Below are 22,219 nucleotides of genomic sequence, written 5' to 3'. Positions count from 1 at the left end.
ATCCCTCCTTTTTAAACTTTAGAGACTATGAAATGCATGATGATAGCAAAGAATACGGTTAAGACAAGCCAAGTGGCTTCATCTTCATACCATCCAAACACTGTAGCGCAACATACAGTGGTACAAATTAATGTTCCTCTGGACCGCAGTGTAACATTTAATAAAAACAAAGAAAAGAAATACGTATATGGTACTATAACATAGACAATAGATAAATAATAGGTACAAAATGTAAATTGATAGGTAATAAAACACATAAATAATAACAACTAATAATAAAAACATCAGTAGTAACAAATGTACTGCATATAAATAAACTACTAGGGACAGATCTGAGGGAGCGCAGAAAGCACAGAAATCAGAATCCGGACAACCAAGGGGTACAAGCTGTTGCAGAACCTGGCAGAAATGGTTCAGATCTTATGGTTCCTTCTGCCAGGTAGGAAGGGTGGGAGTGATCGTCCACAATCCTGGAGGCTTTTCGAATGCACCGCTTAATAATACTTTCTTAAATGAAGGACGGAGCAGTCACCATGATCATTTCTGCTGTGTGTTATCGCCATTGTGATCAGAGGACACTGCAGGTCCCAAAGCAGCTGGCTGGAATGCTGTCGATGATACCCTGTAGGATGTGGTGAGAATGGAGGAAGGTAGGCTTGTCTTCCTCAGCTGCCAAAGGAAACGGAGATGTTGCCGCACCTTCTTGGATATGGACGTGGTGTTAATTGGTCAGCTGCCAGGTCCACACCAAGGAATGTGGTGGCACTGGAGTGTGGATAGCATGGGCTGATCTCTTTCATCTTGTCCAGGCAAATCCATTTTATAACAGAGTTGCAATGTTCGACCCCAACTGACCAATCTGATCTGTCAGGAAGTTCATTTTTGGCTAAATCGCACCATCTTGGATTACTTGACTTCGAGGTCAGAAACCTTTTATGCATAGAAGTTGTTTTTACTTTTTCCATTAGAACAATGTGCCAGTTTTTAAGGTGAGTAATGCCCTATTGTGCCACCATTGGGTAAACTATTAGCAATGTAATACATTTAGGCATTTTGGAAAGTAATTAATTTTGAGCAAATTTGAAGAGAATCTCCCAACCCCCTTTTTCACCCACAGGCTCACAGTCTTGTTTGCACTGAACCGTGGGAGAAAGAAAAGTCTGGAATTCTGTGCAAACACCTCCTAGGCAGCAAAAGGCGGTTTCAACTCCCAGGCACATGTGCCATTTTCATAAAGGCTGTCTATTGTGATGAATGTATGAGTGGAAAGGTTAGGCTTCTTTGCATAAGGCCCAAGTTGGTGTCCTATGTTAGTGCCTTAGCTTCACCTGGAAACCATTTTTTTTCAGTTACCCCAGTCTAACAAGAAAAACTGGAACAACGACGTGAACCACTTAAAACCCTTTAGGAAATTCACTGTCTGCAATATTGAAATACTTAATATAAGTTTAAATCCGCGATCAAAGAGACACCTTTTTGTGATGAGTTGCTGGTTTGAGAAAAAGGTGCCACGGATAGGAGTGGCATTAGAAAATGTTATGGTAGGAGATAGAACTGGAACATCTGTATTTGAAATGAGGCATATACTGATGTCCATTTGGGCCACTAGGGGGCATTCTGGGTACCTCATAAATTTGCTGTGCATTATGGTAACTTTGCTGTTTTTTTCTCCTTTGTTAAACAAAATTCTCTTGGGGACTTGGTGTTTGTTTTTTTTCCTTAGGCTTTGAACTCAGCGTTAATATTTGCAGTGCACCATGCAATGCATATGTCTCTGTTAAATACCATTTGAAAGGGGATTCATAAAAGCAGTGTTGATGTTTGTAATGCACCATCTGTTGGAATGACAGAGACATAGTAACCAAATAGACATACAGATACACAGACACTTATCCTTTCATTTTATTAACGGTTGTGCTACCCATCTAAGACAGGTTGAACCACAAATAATCAATATAGACCTTTTAGCATTAATGTTTGCAGTGCACCATGCAATGCATATGTCTCTGTTATATGCCGTTTTGGTATGGGATTCATAAAAGCAGTTTTAATGTTTATGATGTGCAATACATTTTATTACTGCAGATGTTTGTGATGTGCCATCTCTTGAAATGTGAGACATAGCAACCAGATGGAGACACACTTGTCCATTTATTAAGTTGGGTTATATTTTTGTTCTGTTGCAACACCCATGTTTTTTTGTTTTGTTTTAATGGGCATTGCTATTTTGTGATTTTATTGCCAAGATGCTTCCTGGAAATTGTGATTTTTGGCATCACTATCACAATGTTATTTAATTCTGCATCTCAGGCCAGTCGTCGTCCTCGTTCTGCCGGAGTGTTAACTTGGAAGTAAACAAAATAAAAACGCTAGAAGTTCAGCTGAAGCTTAGAGTAGGAAACTCTAGACTTCTGTACTACAAAACGAACTCGCAAAAAAGGATCTGGCAAAACTGGGAAAGCCTAGAACTGTATTCCAAAATCAGAATGCAAACCATATCTAAAGTCATACAAAGGAAACAAATTTGAGAATTTGGTTTGAAATACCATGTGATATTTTGTGAGATCACTTTCAAGATTTCTATATTTTTTACTTATTATTGGACTTTTACCTAAGGTGACTTACAAGATTTAAGACACTGTTGGCTTACATTTCTTTTGTTTTTCAAATGGGAACCCAGTCGGGTCACCCAGTGGTGTCAGTAGTGGGATTTTAACCCACAGCCTCAGGTTTTGACATCTTAACCACTAAGCCACACTTGCCTGAATTTTCTTCAAGAATGAGTATGATCTAAATGGAGCACCACAAGAGACAACCACATGGGACAAAAGAAAATGTTTCCACTTTATTGTTTTCTGATCTCATTGTCTAGAAGAAGCCAAAAAGATATTAGGGAGATCTCTCTTTTTTTTTTTTACTTTGCATTGCTATGAGTGTGGCCACCAGACACTTGTAGGTCTAGAAGCCCATATCAAACAATAGTGGATGAGATGATCAGACATGGAATTGGGATGACAATTAAAGGTCCAAGCATGGGCAACATATTTATTAGAGTTTAAGTAAAGGGAATAGTGTCCTATTGGACATCCTCCAAGTATGGCTTGTCTTGTTTAACTACTTTCACAGCTTCCAATGCCACTTTCCTTTTCTACCAGCTCTAACCCTATCTGGTCTATGACCGAAAGGAGTGATTGAACACTTGCAGGGCACCAGATTCTCCATCTAAACAAGGGGTCTCCAACTCCAGTCTTGGTGGACCACCATGGCTGCAGGTTTTCATTCTAACCCTTTTCTTAATGAGTGACCTGTTTTTGCTGCTAATTAACTTCTTTTGAACTAATTTTAATGGACTTGCTCTTGAAGACTCAGACTCCTTCATTGTTTCTTTTTCCTTAATTAGCAGCCAAACAATAAGGAGATACAAAATGAGCCGAAACAACTGGCGTCCATCATACAATATCTGAAAATAAAGAAAGATGAAGGTCTCAGGAATGCTGATCTGCTCAGGACCCCAAAACATTTGACCAGAGCTCTTAGAATGAGAAAATCAACAGTTTCAGAAATGTCTGCTAATGCACCACAAGAGCAGCAACAAGCCATGAAATTAAAGAACGGGTTTAATGAACGACAAGAATCGACACCTCATTAAGCAGCTGGTTGGAGTGAAATTGGTTGGAGTTTGAGGTCCTAACTTAGTTGGTCTTCTGTTGGCTCACTCACTTCACATTTCATTTCTGTTTGGGTGCCATTTAAGGAAAGAAATGAAGCAATTCAGAGGAACGATGAAGAAATTCAGGGGAACAAATCTTAAAAAAGCAATTGAATTAAAATGAATTCTCAAGAAGTTAATTAGCAGCACAAACAGGCCACTCATTACAAAAAGGGTTAGAATAAAAACCTGCAGCCACGGTGGTCCTCCAGGACCAGACTTGGCGACCCCTGATCTAAACCATCGATGTGGAGTAAAGATGTTCAAAGTTTCAAATTCCAACCCCATCATGAACAATGATGAACATGTTCTCTTACACAAAGGAGCACTGAGGACTTTTAGCCTATAAATTATAAGGTAGAAGTGTGTCGAGAATGACTACTGGGGCTCCTTCATACCTACAGCATTACACCTTTAATAATGCCGTACTAGGACTGCTCTCTTATCTTTACCAAAACCAGAAATTTCATCTTCTGTCTTTGTAATTATTGTGTATGTTTGAGAAGGGTTCTTATTATTTGTTACATTACTTGTTGAGCCTTTGTAAAATGCTAGATATCCTCCTTGTGGAAAGTAAAGGACAATCTACAATGTCTTCAGAAAGTATTCAGACCCCTTCACTTTCCTCTCATTTTGTTATGTTGCACTCTTATGCTAAAATTGTTTAAATGCATTTTTCCCTACATCAGGCATCACTCAATGTTTTACAATTACAAAGTGAAGGCATACTTTTTTGCAGATTTATTAAAAGCAAAATGGACACAAGTATTCAGAACCTTTAGTGTTTAACTGAAGCCTATTTGGCAGCGATCATAGCCTGCTGTCTTCTTGAGGACACAACAAGCTTTGCACATTTAGATTTAGGTATTTTCCGCATTGGCGATCCTAAATTGTCCCTGGTGTGTGCTTGGTGTGTGGGTGTGTGTGTGTGTGTGTGTGCGTGCCCTGCATTGGGCTGGCGCCCTGCCCAGGGTTTGTTTCCTGCCTTGCGCCCTGTGTTGGCAGGGATTGGCTCGAGCAGATCCCTGTGACACTGTAGTTAGGATGTAGCGGGTTGGATAATGGATGGATATCTCCATACACAGCTCAACTCGGCTTTCCCTAAAAACCTGACTTGTCTATCAGTCCTTGTCACTGAAAAACATCCTACAGAATGATGCTGTCACCACCATGCTTCACTTTTAGAATACCTGGATTCCTCCAGACATGACACTTAGAATTGAGACCAAAAAGTTAAATCTTGGTTTCATCAGACCAGAAAATATTGTTTCACACAGTTTCAGAGTCCTTTAGGTGTCTTTGTGCAAAGTCCAAACAGGCTTTCAAGTGTCTTTTACTGAAGAGAGGCTCTTGCCTATATTGGTGGGAGTGTTGCATTGATGGTTGTCCTTCTAAAAAGTCTCTGGAGCTCAGCCAGAGTGACCATAAGGTTCTTGGTTATGTCTTTTACCAAGACCCTAATTCCAATATTACTCAGTTTGGTCAATTGACCAGCTCTAGGAAGCATTGTGGCTGCTCTAGATTTCTTCTGTGTAAAAACTTATGGAGGCCACTATGCTCTTGGGAACATTCAGTGCTGCAGATATTTCTTTTGTAGAATTTTCTAGATCTATCTGTGGGTAATTCCTTTGAGTTCAGGGCTTGGTTTTTACTCAGCTGTGAGACATTCTATAGATAGGTGTGTGTTATTACTAATCACGTTCAATCGACCACAGGTGGAACCCTAACAAGATGTAGAAACATTGCAACAATCATCAAGAGAATCGGATATCAAGTGTCACAACAAAGGGTCTGAATACTGGTGTCAATGTTTTTTTTTAATTTGTAAAGATTTCTACAGAACTGTTTTTGCTTTATCATTCTGGGGTCCTGGGTGTTGCTTGATGAGGGGAAAAATTAATTTAAAAGATTTAACAGAAGGCTTCAATATAACATTAATCTGTCAAATTTATTTATCTATCTTTTTATATACATCTACTGAACGTGTCTATCTAGTATATAGTGCCTTTCATATCTATCTATCTATCTATCTATCTATCTATCTATCTATCTATCTATCTATCTATCTATCTATCTATCTATCTATCTATCTATCTATCTATCTATCTATCTATCTATCTACAGTGCAGCCGGAAAGTATTCACAGCGCATCACTTTTTCCACATTTTGTTATGTTACAGCCTTATTCCAAAATGGATTAAATTCATTTTTTTCCTCAGAATTCTACACACAACACCCCATAATGACAACGTGAAAAAAGATAACTTTTTTCAAATTTCTTAAAAATAAAAAACTGAGAAATCCCATGTACATAAGTATTCACAGCCTTTGCTCAGTACTTTGTCGATGCACCTTTGGCAGCAATTACAGCCTCAAGTCTTTTTGAATATGATGCCACAAGCTTGGCACACCTATCCTTGGCCAGTTTCGCCCATTCCTCTTTGCAGCACCTCTCAAGCTCCATCAGGTTGGATGGGAAGCATCGGTGCACAGCCATTTTAAGATCTCTCCAGAGATGTTCAATCGGATTCAAGTCTGGGCTCTGGCTGGGCCACTCAAGGACATTCTCGGAGTTGTCCTGAAGCCACTCCTTTGATATCTTGGCTGTGTGCTTAGGGTCGTTGTCCTGCTGAAAGATGAACCGTCGCCCCAGTCTGAGGTCAAGAGCGCTCTGGAGCAGGTTTTCATCCAGGATGTCTCTGTACATTGCTGCAGTCATCTTTCCCTTTACCCTGACTAGTTTCCCAGTCCCTGTCGCTGAAAAACATCCTCACAGCATGATGCTGCCACCACCATGCGTCACTGTAGGGATGGTATTGGCCTGGTGATGAGCGGTGCCTGGTTTCCTCCAAACGTGACACCTGGCATTCACACCAAAGAGTTCAATCTTTGTCTCATCAGACCAGAGAATTTTCTTTCTCATGGTCTAAGAGTCCTTCAGGTGCCTTTTGGCAAACTCCAGGTGGGCTGCCATGTGCCTTTTACTAAGGAGTGGCTTCCGTCTGGCCACTCTACCATACAGGCCTGATTGGTGGATTGCTGCAGAGATGGTTGTCCTTCTGGAAGGTTCTCCTCTCTCCACAGGGGACCTCTAGAGCTCTGACAGAGTGACCATCGGGTTCTTGGTCACGTCCCTGACTAAGGCCCTTCTTCCCCGATCGCTCAGTTTAGATGGCTGGCCAGCTCTAGGAAGAGTCCTGGTGGTTTTGAACTTCTTCCACTTACGGATGATGGAGGCCACTGTGCTCATTGGGACCTTCAAAGCAGCAGAAATTTTTCTGTAACCTTCCCCAGATTTGTGCCTCGAGACAATCCTGTCTCAGAGGTCTACAGACAATTCCTTTGACTTCATGCTTGGTTTGTGCTCTGACATGAACTGTCAACTGTGGGACCTTATATAGACAGGTGTGTGCCTTTCCAAATCATGTCCAGTCAACTGAATTTACCACAGGTGGACTCCAATGAAGCTGCATAAACATCTCAAGGATGATCAGGGGAAACAGGATGCACCTCAGCTCAATTTTGAGCTTCATGGCAAAGGCTGTGAATACTTATGTACATGTGCTTTCTAAATTTTTTTATTTTTAATAAATTTGCAAAAATCTCAAGTAAACTTTTTTCACGTTGTCATTATGGGGTGTTGTGTGTAGAATTCTGAGGAAAAAAATTAATTTAATCCATTTTGGAATAAGGCTGTAACATAACAAAATGTGGAAAAAGTGATGCGCTGTGAATACTTTCTGGATGCAATCTATCTATCTATCTATCTATCTATCTATCTATCTATCTATCTATCTATCTATGGTCATGAAGAACCTTTTAATCGAACCCCCAGATCCCTCTGTTATATGCAGAATAAGTCAAGTTTCCAGAATAAGCAAAGGCAGAGTGAAAGAAGCATATGCAGTACAGAGGTCATTAGACAATGGAATAAGGATATGAAAAACCTAAGAGGGGTCTACAGAATCATGCTGGTGTATATTTGCATTTGTGTAGATACATACATAGAGGGCCATCACAAATAATGGACAAAAAACTGAATTATCTTTGTTAGAAGTTGTGAGCATGTTAATTCAGTCCCACAGACAGTGTATTATGTAGACTTCTCACCCACAGCTCAGGCTCCCTGGAGATGTTGTGCAGTTCCGGAGATAGAGAGCAAGCGGGTGGACAGGAAGCTATAAGGTCTACATCAACTTTATGCAGACTTAATGTGCGTTTTGAATGTTGAGTGACTGTCAGTGGGGAAAGGGGAGTAAAGCGGAGTGGGGGATGTGCAGCAGAGCTCCATGCCAATTCAATGCTTGTAAATTTTGTGATTTCTTTGTTGGAACAACCAGTGGGGCAGTGGGATTTGCTTGGCTGTTCGTTTAACACTTTGTGCACTCCTTCTGACTTTCCCCCTTCTTGTGATTAAATGTAACATTCTCCCATGATATTCTGGGTGGCACGGTGGTGCAGTGGTGGCACTGCTGCCACACAGTATGGATACCAGGGTTCTTGTCCCAGGTTTTCTCCTGCATGAAGTGTGTATGTTCCTCCCATGTTCGCATAGGTTTCTTCTGGGTGCTCCGGTTTCCTCACAGTCTAAAGACATGCAGGTTAGGTGGATAAACACTGCCAATTTGCCCCTAGGAAATGCATGTGTGTTTGCCCTGCAACATACTTTCGTCCCAAGGCACTGAAATGGATTAAGCAGGAATAAAGATGTTACATTACATTATGTCATGAAGCTATTAAAGAGTAATGCATTTTATTGCTACAAACGTTTCTGATGCGCCATTTGTTGGAATGAAAACTGCAATGCACATTATTGCTATGTGCATTATAAAACATACTCCAATAGATGGTGCACTCTAAACATTAATATTGAGATCTACATTGATTATTTAGATCTCACCCCATATTAGACAGGTAGCCAAGCTAGTAGAAAATAAATGGATAAGGTTATGAAAGAGGCATGGGGCATTCGTAGACCTATCCTTAGAAGCCTTTGAAATTTAATGGATGAACAATAAACTCCTTCAAGATGTAATATTTTTTTCTTAGGTCTAACCAGAAGCGGTCACTGTAGATTAGACTGATACTCTCATCTGTAAAGGTTCTTAAAATTTCAGCTCTCCATATTAGTTTTTGATCTGATGCCTTGATGGGTTTTCCTGTTTCCTGCGATTTATTCCAAAAATCAAGACTTGAACTGCATTTGGACAAATGGTACCCTAAGGGATATTTCCCTTTCTCTGTCTTACTCTATGAGAATGAACTTTACACACAGACACAGACCTCTTTTCCACGAAATGCTTTGCTCCAAGTGTCTGATTATTCTTTCCAATCATTTCACATTGTAAAAAGTTACCATTAATTAATCTCACCTTATTGTTCTTCACATTAACAATGGGCACCTGACATTGAATTAGGTAAATGGGCAGAGAAAAGGGGAGATGGATTATGGCAAAATATTAAGTTATGTTTTCATTTTTCAACTTTTCTGGGAAGCTAATTTTGATGTGTGTTTAAAAAGTGAGTGGATTCCAAGTACATTTGATCGATTAGAATTTTAAAGAATAGAATTGATGCAGAAAGTGCTCATTCAATCAGGTGTAAGGGGTGTCCAGTCCTAAGCTGTAAGTAACAGACACAAATACAACTTCAAGATGTTAATGCTGACAGTTAAGCTGACAGCATGTCTGTGGTCTGAAATAGAAAACCCACAGGAAGACACTGAAACACGCACAACTCTGAATTCTAATTAGGTGCTGAAGCAATAGGAAAACCATATTTTATAATTTGTTTTTATACACAATTTTAGTACCGACTGTGAAAACTATTTAGCAAAGTCAAATCTGAATTGCTTGTGGTACAAAAATGTTCAAATGTACAAAGTAAAGTGTACCCCAAATGACTGACTGCTGCCTTGTCTCATTCATGGTGTAATTCTTATTTCTGTATACTGATGCCCTAAATGAGCTTCGTATACCCGGATCTCAAATCTCAGTAGTCCAGGCTTCAAACCTGCTGCCACAGATAGATAGATAGATAGATAGATAGATAGATAGATAGATAGATAGATAGATAGATAGATAGATAGATAGATAGATAAATGTGAAAGGCACTAGATAGATAGATAGATAGATAGATAGATAGATAGATAGATAGATAGATAGATAGATAGATAGATAGATAGATAGAGTGGCCAATGGGGGGGCATAGCTGGGCTCCAATTCTTTCACATAACAACAAAGGCAACAAGTCCCACTTGAAAATCACCCCCTTTATTTAACAGAAAATATGTTTTGTTGCAGGCTTCTTCTGTACATTCTTTCTTTATTTCTTCTCCTCCCTGGCAAACTTTATGTTTCCTTCACACTCGACTCTGACTCCACAGGTAATGTGAAGGGCTCCCATTTAAACCTGACTGAGGAGTAGTTCCAGTGCTGAATCATAGTCTCCTGGAACCATAACTCTCATTCTGCCCTGTGGGTGTCCAAATAAGGGCTGGATAAGGCTAATGCTGCCCACCAGTGTACTGAAGAATGATATGCAGATCGTAGGCAGTCTCCTACTACCGTTCACTTCTTTTGGTTTCCCGACAGGGAATAGCAACATCAACCATGTGTTCCGCCCATCTGTACCACCCATTTAACAGTCCTTCCTATATTCTGGCCTCCCAGCTGGGTAAGACATATCTGTTCACCCCTGCCGGGACACCAGTCCATCCGTCTCTCCCACCATGCTGGCATTCCATGCCAATCTCCTGGCTGAGACCTGGAATGATGTGCCTCTTTTCCCAACCATGTATTATATCAGCCTCTAGGCCAGCCAAGGGAATGGGGTCAATCTCATCCAGGATGCCAATCCATTTATGACAATAGATAGATAGATAAAGAAAGGCACTATATAAGATAGACTGATATACAGACAGATAGAAAAGGCACTATATACTACCTAAATAGATAGAAAAGGCCCTAAATACTAGATAAACAGATGCTAGATGGAAAATGGATAGGCATGAAAGTCACTATAGGTTAGATAGATAGATATAACTGGAAAAAAAAACCAAAATGATTGACAGCAAAACACGAAAGCATCTTTCCAGATGCAAGTCCCGAGCTAGACTTAATGATGACAGCAGCCCCAGTTATAACGTATGCAAGGTGGAAGAGGTGGATCCAGGTGCATGGGGGCTGGAAGTGATGTCACTTAGCAGCCCACCGCTGATCACTGGATTTGCAGGTACGCAGAATGAGAGGAGAGGCATTAGGTGATAGCGCCAACCCTCAGCATTAGGTGATAGCGCCAACCCTCAGCATGGAGTGGTGTTACAGGTCGATAAGCCAGGAGGTTGTCTTTCCAATGTACGTGTGTGACAATAGATAGACAGATGGGAAAGGCTCTATATAAATGATAGTCATGAAGGCACTATATACAGGGTGAGTCAAAATTATGTTAACACTTCACTGTAATGGTACTGCTATGTACAGAACATACTTATATACAATTTTTGTGGACAGTTTATGTGCCACATATGGAACATGTTGAACATGATGGTGAACAGGTTGGGACATTCCTGTAAATCATCTTGCACATATGAAGTATGTTTTGTGAATAAATTGTTTCCGCCATTCAAAACTTATATATAATTTGCCAGTCTCCTCACTCACTCACTCACTCACTCACTCACTCACTCACTCACTCACTCACTCACTCACTCACTCACTCACTCACGTCTGTCCGAAGCTGAATGCGCAGTTGCCTTCTGCGCACGTCCGAAGCCGAATGCGCAGTCGCCTTCTGCGCAACTACCTGAAAAACCTTACAAGACCAACATCGTGGCAGGCGGCGGATTTACGGCCGCGAAAATTCAAAGAGAAAGGTGACTTCGACCAACATCGCGGCAGGCGGCAGATTTACGGCCGCAAAAATTCAAAGAGAAAGGTGACTTCGACCAACATCGCGGCAGGTGGCGGATTTACGGCAGCGAAAATTCAAAGAGACAGGCGACTTCGACCAACATCGTGGCAGGTGGCGGATTTATGGCCGCAAAAATTCAAAGAGAAAGGCGACTTCGATTAAAGCTCTAGAGGCCTGAAAGGCGATTTCGATTACAGCTCCAGGCCTAATTATGCATTCATTTAATACACCTATATCAGGTTTGTGGTGCTTATACTTATTACTATTCCACTCGTGCCCGTTTCATCTTACGTTGTCGAAACGGGCTCTTTGTCTAGTGTTAACATAATTTTGACTCACCCTGTAATGATAGATAAATAGACAGGCAGATAAAGAAATAGATGTGAAAGGCACTATATAAAAGATAGACAGATAAAAGGCACTATATAGATAGATAGATAGATAGATAGATAGATAGATAGATAGATAGATAGATAGATAGATAGATAGATAGATAGATAGATAGATAGATAGATTCCGATATAACATGCAGTGAAAAGATGGGCTTAGATCATTCATGTGTTTAAGTATAAGCCATTCATTTACTAGTTCCACAGAATTCACATATGGTATGACAGTGGCAGGTAGAAACAAATACATGGTAGCTGTAAATTTGCATATGTTCTCTGAGCCTGTACAAAGTGAAGAGTGCTGTACAAAAATAAACTGAAAACGGAATCAAACAGCTACAATAGAAGAGGTTCCTGAAAGTTGTAAATAATGGCCTTTTGTTTCCAAAAAATTTTCCAAAACTGATTATTCTACATTGAGTCATCAGGAGCATGAATGTAGGTCCTTTTCAATATGGTCAATTACTAATTTTTTACAATTCTGAAAAACAATGTGATTAACTGTTTAGCTTAAATGAAGCGTAGCTTCAGAGTTCCCTTCATTGCTTATTTACATAAATAGCTACCTTACAAAACAAATAAGACCAAGCTTAAAAATTCATGCTTGGCTGTGAAATCTCTCAGGCTAGTCACAGATATCATTGTCAAGATTCTTATGATCTAATTGTTTGCATTCATGTCAGCACTTTGAATAGAAAATAGGTCCCTTTCTGATACTTTTTTTTTTTAACGTTATCTTTCAAAACAAATGCAAAACATAAAACTTTGGTTTAGGTTGCTAAAACTCTGCAGCTCATCACATGTATCATTCCTTGATTCTCTTTTGATTGGCCCCCTTTGTATGAATGGCACTGCTTTGAGTGGGGAGTAGCTCTCTTATTTTAAAGGCCCTCCAGTTTTAAATTTGTGACATTAAGAAACTAAATAACAAAACTGAAAACTTTTCTCTTGGCAGTGAAACTGCTTGAGCCAGCTATGGACATCCCTGAATGAGCCTTCTGTGTACTCCATGCTTATTAATGTCAGCACTGTCGATGGAGAGTTCCTACCTTATTTCAGAGTCCTTCCCATTTTGATACTTTTTTAAATAGGTAATTTACAAAACATGGCAGCAAAATGTGCAATGCTATTGACACGAGTCCAGCATGTGATGGTCTGGTTTTACCCTGGCACTCCAATTTTCCTTCCATGTTCTAAAAGACGTATAAGTTTGGTTAACTGGCAGTTTTCAGTTGGCTTTGGGTGTTTGCGTGAGTGGGACTTGCAGGAGACTGGTGCCCAAAACACCAACTAACCCAGTGTTCCTGGGATAGGTTGTGGTTGACATACCTCTAAACTGGATCAGGAAGGTTTGGGAATGTTAAAGCTTTAATGGGGTGGCACAATGATGCAGTTGGAAGAAGGTTCACATTCTGCGTGCTCCCTGTGTGGACTTGGCATATTTTCTCCATGTACATGCAGATTCTATCTAGAGGCTATGGTTTCCTTCCACAGTCCAAAGACATGCGGTTTGGTGAATTGGTGTTGCTAAATTGGCTCCTGGTTTCTGTGAGCATTCACCCTGTGATAGGCTGGCACCCTGTCCAGGTTTTGTTCCTGCCTGGCACCCTGTGATTGCTAGGACAGGCTCTAGCTGCCCTGCAATTATGCCCTTGATAAGCAGGTTAGGAAGATTTTGATTTGATTTGATAGTTTATTAATACCCATAAGGAAATTATCTTTTCGCACGACCTTTGGGGGTCAGATGGATGATGGATGTTTGTTATGCTATCTTAGCCTACCTAACAAATGAACAAACCTATACTTTTGCACTTAGTTATTTTGAGTCTCCTGTGAATCTTCACTTTTGTTAGTGTCAGCACTTTTAATAAAGTATTTAGAGTCCTTTCTATTTCCTGGTACCTTTTTTCAATACCTACATTACAAAATGAATAAACAAAGTTAAATCTTTGAGTTTGGTTGTGAAGACGATCGAGCTAACTGCAGTTATCATACTCTGTCAACTCACAAATAGCATCAACTAGCTACAGACCATCATCATGTGAATCTCTCACAGTTGGTCCACCTACATTAATTAGAGCTTCTCAATTAGACAGTAGCTCACTTATTTTAGCTTAACTTGCATTTTTAAAATGGCTACCTTACAGAACAAATGAATAAATGTAAAAACTTTGCTGTTGGCTTTGACAACTTGCCTTAGATATCACCCTCTAAAACCAATTGCAAATTCTAGTTATATGGTTTGTTAAGACTTGCCAACTGCATTTGCTGATCGCCACCGAACCATATTACTTTAAATGATAGGAAGTCACTGGACATGTCAAATTATGAGGCTTTGTGCCGACTTTCCAAAGACGTCATGCTTGCCCCTTTATTTGACAAAAATAGTGGGCTGCCTGATGCAGCCAGAGCTGTATAAAGGGTTAACAGGTATGGGAAGTTCAGACGAAATCTTGTTCCTTTTTTCCATTCTAATGTGGTACATAAAAGATGAGACTTCAGACAGACAAGCTTCTCTTCTGTTTGTGAAGTCCAAAACAGCCATATTCCTTATACCCTGTGATTGTATTCTATGCATTGGACTCTCTGTAACCCTAACCTAACCCTAATTGTTTGTCAGCTCTCATTCACACACAGACCACTCTGTGACTAAAGACAACATCAAATCTGTTTGATTTTATCAGGATGAGTCACAGACTAGTATGAGTGAGTTGCTGGGTATGTCAGACCAGACGACTGAATATCACAGGAGTATGCTGTCTGCCTCATAAATGAAAGCTACGCCTGGAAATCACTGGAAAAGTCATCTAATGTCCCAAGGCTTTAAGTCTACTCACAATAACATTAGCACACATTACTTTGTCTGTTATGGTGTTTTGTATGCTCAACCAGACTCTTTGCTTACAAATAAGTGTACACAATAAATAGCTGTTTTGTCATAAAGGGTCCCATAGTACCCCTTTTTTTCCTTTATACTCATTATTGTGTAGACCTGAACAAAATGTCTTAAATACTTTTAACCTTCATATTTTATACTATTTTTATACCTGTGTCCTCAGGGAACAAGATGGAGCAATAGAACAAATTACACTTTAAATGAATTCTGCATTACAGATAATATGCCCAAATTATAAGCAAAAGAAAATGAGTGTGTCAAAAATATCATTATAGTCTAAGAAGAAGTGTATCTTGCATCCATGGGTGGCTCTCGGTTTATATTCAGTCCAGTTTGGTCCTTGCTACCAAATGGCCTTTGAATTAAATATTGAAACATGCCTGCCTTAATATGGATGTCAAGTTAAGAGTTGTTTTCATTATGGAGAAATGGCAAGGGAGAGTGGTACCGTATATACTTGAGGAAAAGTCGGGACTTGATTTTACTGTATAATTTCTGGTATTTTATAATGTCGGTTGTATAAGTCAAAAGCTGAAACATCACGCTATTGGTACAAGAGATTATGATATGCTAATGCCCACCTGAGCGAGTAACCACCGAGCACGTGGCTTTTTTTTTCTATGTGAAAATGCGCTGTATCAGTGCGTGTCCCTAACATCTCTCTCTCTCTATTATGCGTACGTGACCACACAGTAATACCTAAACTATGAAACAACGTTTGCACTGATTTGTGCTTTTTGTATCTCACACCCTCATACACCTTTATCGTAAGAGCATCCCTTATCTACGATGAAGCGTTCGATCAGAAGAAAATATGAAGCTGGTTTTAAATTAAACGTTGCTGAAGTGGCGAAAGAAATTGGTAACTACATTGCTGCAACAAAGTTCGATGTGTCTGAGAAACTGGTTGGAGGAGGTAAGAGGATGTAAAAAAAACAAAACAAATTATGTGTCGCATTTTTGAACAGGGGTATAACTTAGGGTCTGATTTTATGAATGATTTTACAGGTTTCAAGACCCAACTTATACATGAGTATATACGGTAGTCCTCTTCTCATGGCAACATGTAAGAGAGAGAAAGGTGGACTAACCAACTTTTACCATTCTAATAACAAATCCTGGAGCAATGGGTGCGGGCAACTCCCTTAATTAATCCAATCCTTTTAGCCTGACTGGACCAATGGAATAAGTCTACTTGCTCCTTCTTGGGCCATTCACCAATGAAATAGCTCATGCACAGCCCGACAGTGTGGATGTAAAAAACAAGAAAGGAAGGAAATAATTTAAATCATAAAAGGGACCATGTTGGTACTTTCCTCATCAATGAAACTCTGGGGGTAGAAAACTGATTGGTATAGCTTCCTGGCACTTTTAACATTACAAATAAAGAAATAAAAATATTTATCAACTTATATGCTAGACATGACTCATTTTACACTCCACCACAATGGTGGTGCATTATACTCAGCCTGTCTATGGGAATTTCCCCAGTCAACCTTCCTGAAGTATCGACCATTCACAAATGACCTCAACCATATCATCTACTGCTAAATTCCTGGGTAATGCCACATGTGTTGTTTTTCTCTTGAAGAACACAATGGGTTATTTTGTCTTTGTGACATTTAGGGCCAGGTTCTTGCTGTGATGCCACTTTGTCAGATCTGTCACTTCATTCTAATATGCCTACTCATAGCTGTTGTTGACCAGCTCAGTTACTCAAGTTTAAAGATGTGATTGTTACTGTATTTGGCTGAATAGTCATGAGTGAAAAGTGAGTTCAATCTGGGGTTGAGACCACTGCTCTGAAGAAGTTGTGGTGATTACATTGCAGACTGCATGAGTTTTTCTTTGCCACCTGTGGTCTGCCTGTTAGACAATCCATAATCCAGTTGCATAGAGAATTATGCAGGCCAGGATCTTTAATTAGGGGATTCTTGTAATACAGCACATTACATTTGGCTGGAAAACAGTGAAGTTGTTCATTTTTTTTCCAGCTTCCGAAGTATATCCCTCAAAACATACCCAGTAGAATTTATTTTAGAATAGGAGGAAATGACAAGGATGATAAGTAAATTTCTGTGGTGTGTTGGACAAGACATATGCATATCAATGCTTTGTATTGTGGATGGTTGTCTAGTTGGCACAAACTTTAGGGAGCACTTTCCTTCTGCAATGTAAGGCAACTCAAATCCAGAAGGTGGCATTTGACAGTCTTTGGATAGTCAATGCCCATATAAGCGCAGGTAAATGAGCCATGCCCTGTAGGTGTAAATAGAATGGCTTAGCAGTTCACATTTCAGATTTGTTTTTGCTTAGCCCAGGAAGGATATTACAAACCAGCTTCACTGCCAGCAGAAGAGTTTACTCAAATCCTGACGTATTTTCGTCCTCATATGTAGTTTGCATGGGTTTGAAACAGAACTGTGGGTGGGATACAAAAATGACACATGGCACTTTTCAAAACCTCTGTGGGCTCATTTCAGCACTTTCGTTAGTAAGAGGAAGTCTGAGGAAGTGAGAAGTGCACAGCATGCAGTTCTGTGTTTCATAGCACTGTTGCTATTCTTGTCAGAACTGATCTGTGCGGTCTCATGATGGTCACAGAAATCAAAAGGCTTCAGCACTTGGAACTACTGTGACTCGAGTCGAGAAGTATACAATCAGGAAATGCATCACTCCTGCCCTTCATCTCCATGGTTCTAAAAGACACACCCCTGGGGTGTGTGTATGTGAACATCCTCAGACGCCTATCAGATCAACACACAGGCAGACACCCTGGTGCAACTCGTATTCTACCCCTCGCCTCAACTTGACTTCACAACTCCAAGGTAAACCTTCCTTGTGTCCTTTACCTTTCTTGTTGCATTTCCATCTGGTTCTGTATTTGGAGGGGCTGGTGCATTAACAGTAAATGTGAACCTTGGAAATCTTTGCTGGCACGCTAGTCAGGCTTACATGCATACAAACGTGTGTGTGCCTGTGCATGTCAGGGTGTTCCTTCCAGCTTTTGCTCAGCATCATTCCCCTGAAAGGCTGCATGAGGCACATTAGCTGTGGGCAGGAAAATTAACGCACCATGTAAAAAAAAAATTAAGGTACATAGTTAAGTCATTTCTGAAGGTTGTCGTGGGGTACTGAACTTTAATACGAAAGACGTGTATTGCAAATGAGTGAAAAAGGGGAAATTTCTTTGATGGGTGTGCAAGGAACTCCTTAAAAAGTAATAACTATGTTCTTCCTTTCTGCAGTTTTAAATAACCTTTCATATAAAGCCCATAACTGGAGGGAGTTGTGGGTAACACTCGTACAAATCTACTAATACACTTTTGTACCAGGTTTTGTAATATTTAATGTGCATTAATATCTGTGGAGTGTGAGAGCATGTTAGTATGTAATAACATTCGATCAAAGCCCAGGATGGCTGTGAGGGACAAATAAACGGGGCACCTTTCGATAGTGAGTATCATTTCAAACCACAAGTACAGCTCTACAGTTCCTTCGTTTTAATGTACATTTGACAGAAGGAGTGCAGACAGGTTAAGTGAGTTGCTCAGGGTCACAAAGTAGGCCAGAGGCAGGAACTGAAATGGCAGTGTTGTGGTTTAGAGGCCAGCTACTTATCCACTATGGCAAACTGCTTAGAGTGGTTATTGACAGATGGATGCTTCAAGGAATTCTAAACAATAGACTAAATTCTACCATGAGAAGATAAGTAAAGTAAAAAAAAGGTACAGGATTTTGTGTTTGTAGTATCATCTTGCCTAAGTAAAGTAAAAAAAGGTATAGGATTTTCTGTTTGTAGTATCATGTTGTCCAGAGTTGGTTCACTCCTTATGCCTAATGCTACCAGGACAGGCTACTGCCCCCTAGACCTTGGACTGTATAAAGCTGATCTAATAAAGGATAGATTGATGGAGAATTCTGCTTTAATACTGACAGCTAATCCTGGGTTATTTCCTACTATGCACCCTGTGCTTCTGGGATAGTTTGTGGGATTCCAAAGCCCTATATAGAATAAAGCAGAAAATAGATGCATTTTACATTTTAAGCATATGATTTCTGCTTCAAATCCTGAATTATATTTTTAACCATCCATCCTTTTTCTAAACTCACTTTATCCTGAGCAGGGTTATGAGGGAACTGGAATTTATCCTAACAAGTATCAGACGAAAGACTGGAACAACCCCTGGACAGCTCATCACAGGGTCAATAATCAGACAAACATCAAGGGCCAATTTAGCATTGTCACTCCACCTAAGTGACATGTCTTTGGATTCTCGGGGAAAACCAGAGGAAACCAAATGAACATGGGGAGAACATGCAAGCTCCATGAAGGGAGGAACCAGGACGTGAATCCTCGTTTCTTTACGGAGGGGCAGCAGTACTAACACTGCAGCACCATGTCGGAACTGGATTAAATGAATTTGAAAATCTCATGTTATGTTACATGAATATTATTTCACAACATAACTTTAATCTTACCTCATAGTTCCACAGAATAGGGTAAAAATCATAAATGCAATTATTATCTGTGTGGAGTTTCTACTGTAATAAAGATGAGAAATAAAGATAAAGGGTTGGGGCACCACCTGGTGAACCTCATTTAATTTGACTAATTGTTAAGCCACAAAAGTAAGAAAATGAGAAAAACAAAAAAGATTTCAGCCAGCACACTAGTCCCGAAGCATCTTATGAACATAACAGTTCTAGTATGTCTGTCAATTCCAGTGAAGCTCCCACTTACATACCTGGGACCAGTAGGGGTGGAACTGATGTCACAACTCTTCAAATCTTCAGTCTTTGGTTCTGAGAGTGAAAGAGGTAAAGGTGTAAATGGCAGTGCCAAACTGTGACTTGAGGTGGAATTGCCACTATTATAGAAGCCCTGAAGATACTCCATACTCATGCATGTGTGACACTACATTTTCCCTATGTCTTTGCAAGTTTTTTCCAGGTTCCAAAGACATGCAGGTTAGGTGCACTGGCGATTCTAAATTGTCCCTAGTGTGTGCTTGGTGTGTGTGTGTGCACGCCCTGTGGTAGGCTGGCGCCCTGCCCGGGGTTTGTTTCCTACCTTGCACCCTGTGTTGGCTGGGATTGGCTCCAGCAGACCCCCATGACCCTGTAGTGGGTTGGATAATGGATGGATGGTTAGAACTTGCTTGGATGGATGGGCGGATGTACGTTGAGGAGTAATTGTCATCTTCCAAAGTAACAAACTTAATATAGTGCTGAGGCAATATTGAGAATGATAGTGCTTTATATCACAAACTAGCTGTGCTACCAGTCTAAGACAGGTTGAAATCTAAGTAATCATTACAGACTACAGTGTTAACATTTGCTGTGCACCACCTACTGGAATGTATTTTGTAATGTAACACATTTGTCGTTCCAACAGATGGTGCATTAATAAAATGCATTACTACAAATGTTTGTGATGTGCCACCTGTTGGAATGACAAATGTTACAGTATGTGTCATTTGGTAAGGGACTTGTAAAAGCAGCGATAATGACAGATGCAATGCATTTTGTTACTGCACGTTTGTGATGTGCCATCTTTTGCAATGACAGACATATCAACCAGACGGATACACAGACACACAAACATTTATCCTTTTTTTAAAGTAGATTTTGAAGGCTTTCATCAGCTCTGAATCATCAGGCAACTGACGGGGTGTCATTATGTTTAAGGAGGAATATTGTCATAAAGCTTTCCCATTTATGTTCAACTGAAAACGGGAGGTGCTGATTTCAATTCTAGCAAATGTATGATGAAGGAAAGTCTTCCCAATTTGATAGAGGACAACGTTCTTTTTGTAGGACCTGACATAAAAAAATTATTTTAAGCGCTGCTGTTTCTGTGTTGTACAATTCAAACAATTTTATTTATCTTATTATTCACCAAATCATATTCCATGAAATTGTTTTGGCAATAGAGTAAAGTAAAATACTAGGTGGAGTAGTTAATCTTTGTTTGTGTGCAGTAATTTTCATGCTGGAAACTGTTCTAAAGCTTTAATTTTGCTTGAATCTACAAAGACAGCTTTCTTACATTTCAGGTGCAAGACAGAATACAAGATTTGTTTAGAGTCAAGAAGTGAACCCAGCATGGAATTTACTTGACATATTGATATTTCTAGGAAAAGAAAAGGTTAAAAAATATTTCTACACTGAAAAGGAAAGAAGGTTAAAGACACTATGTTTTGACTGCACAGCCTTCATCAGGAAGGTAAAAGCAGGTGACATACTGTATATAGAAGAGGAAGGAGGGAACAAAGCTAGGACAGATAAAAGGTGAAAAGGTGGGAGGAGGTGAAAAAGAGCTTCCATTACAGAACATGAACAGAGAGATTAAAAAGGTACTTGGTCAAAAATAAACACTGCAGAAATGTGTGATTCCACAGTGACAATGAGCTAAGCTTCTTTTTTCTTTGAAAAGTGTCTTTGAAGTCCTGTGAAAGAACAAAAACAGAGAGATCAGCGTGGCTATGATTAAGGGATGGCACATATAATCTAACAGTATTAAACTGCATAGGAAGGGAAAGAAAGATTCCATGTGTTCTGTAAAGAATAAAATCACAGTTCTGTATATTTAATATTAGGATACCATTGTTAGACAGAGGAAGAGCCCACATGAATCATTAAAGAGAACTTGGATTCACTCTGTAAAATGTCAGCCCTGACTGGCCTTGCAGATTCATGCTTCCTCTTTAAGACGACTGACTATAAGCAGACTTGCAATGGTCTGCATATGAATTCACTAGGCTCCTCCATGTTTAAATATTTACCTTGTAAGAAAGATTTAATAATTCTGTATACTGTCCGATATAGCTCATTGTATTTTTTACTAAATTTCATCATAGCACTTGCAGGCTGGCTGCAAACTTGACAGATAGGATACTTATGATGATCTTAAGTAGTCTGGGCAGTTGCTTCTGTCAGTCTTACTGCAAACACCATTAGAATAGTTTGCCTTTTAATCTTCTCCTCTTTCTATCTTTCCATCCATCCATGTAGAAATATGTTACAGCAGAATAAGCTATAAAATTTAGTAATACATTTACCAAAAATGCTCTTTATATGTTATTCTTATTTCCAGAGGTGTTGGAATACGCTTTCAAACACTATAAAACTGTTAGTGAATGTGTCAGGAACACCTAGAAAAAAGAAAAATTGATATGAAATGTAGCTACAAGGTAATATGTGTAGTTTAATTATTTTGAAGCGTACAAAAACAGAATTCTTTTTCAACACTTTTACTGTTTTCAAATCAATTTCCATAGCATACATACATATTAATTATTGAAGACCCAT

General features: G+C 39.6%; 1 protein-coding gene across 5 annotated transcripts in view; it reads left to right on the top strand.

Annotated features, from left to right (window-relative positions):
* septin12 (septin 12) overlaps positions 1–22,219 on the top strand; it is a 248,713-nt gene that overhangs the window by 158,065 nt on the left and 68,429 nt on the right. Inside the window, exon 1 of one of the 5 annotated variants that reach the window (XM_028814314.2) lies at positions 17,482–17,733. The exons of the other annotated variants lie outside the window; for them this stretch is intronic. The gene's annotated coding sequence lies outside the window, so the exon portion shown is untranslated. Of the gene's footprint in view, positions 1–17,481; positions 17,734–22,219 lie in introns of those variants that run through there. 5 annotated transcript variants of the gene reach the window in all.

The sequence above is a fragment of the Erpetoichthys calabaricus genome, chromosome 11 (genome assembly GCF_900747795.2).
Source record: "Erpetoichthys calabaricus chromosome 11, fErpCal1.3, whole genome shotgun sequence".
NCBI classification, from domain to species: domain Eukaryota; kingdom Metazoa; phylum Chordata; class Cladistia; order Polypteriformes; family Polypteridae; genus Erpetoichthys; species Erpetoichthys calabaricus.
Note: the sequence above shows the minus strand (reverse complement) of the source record. Positions and strands in the feature narration are given on the sequence as shown.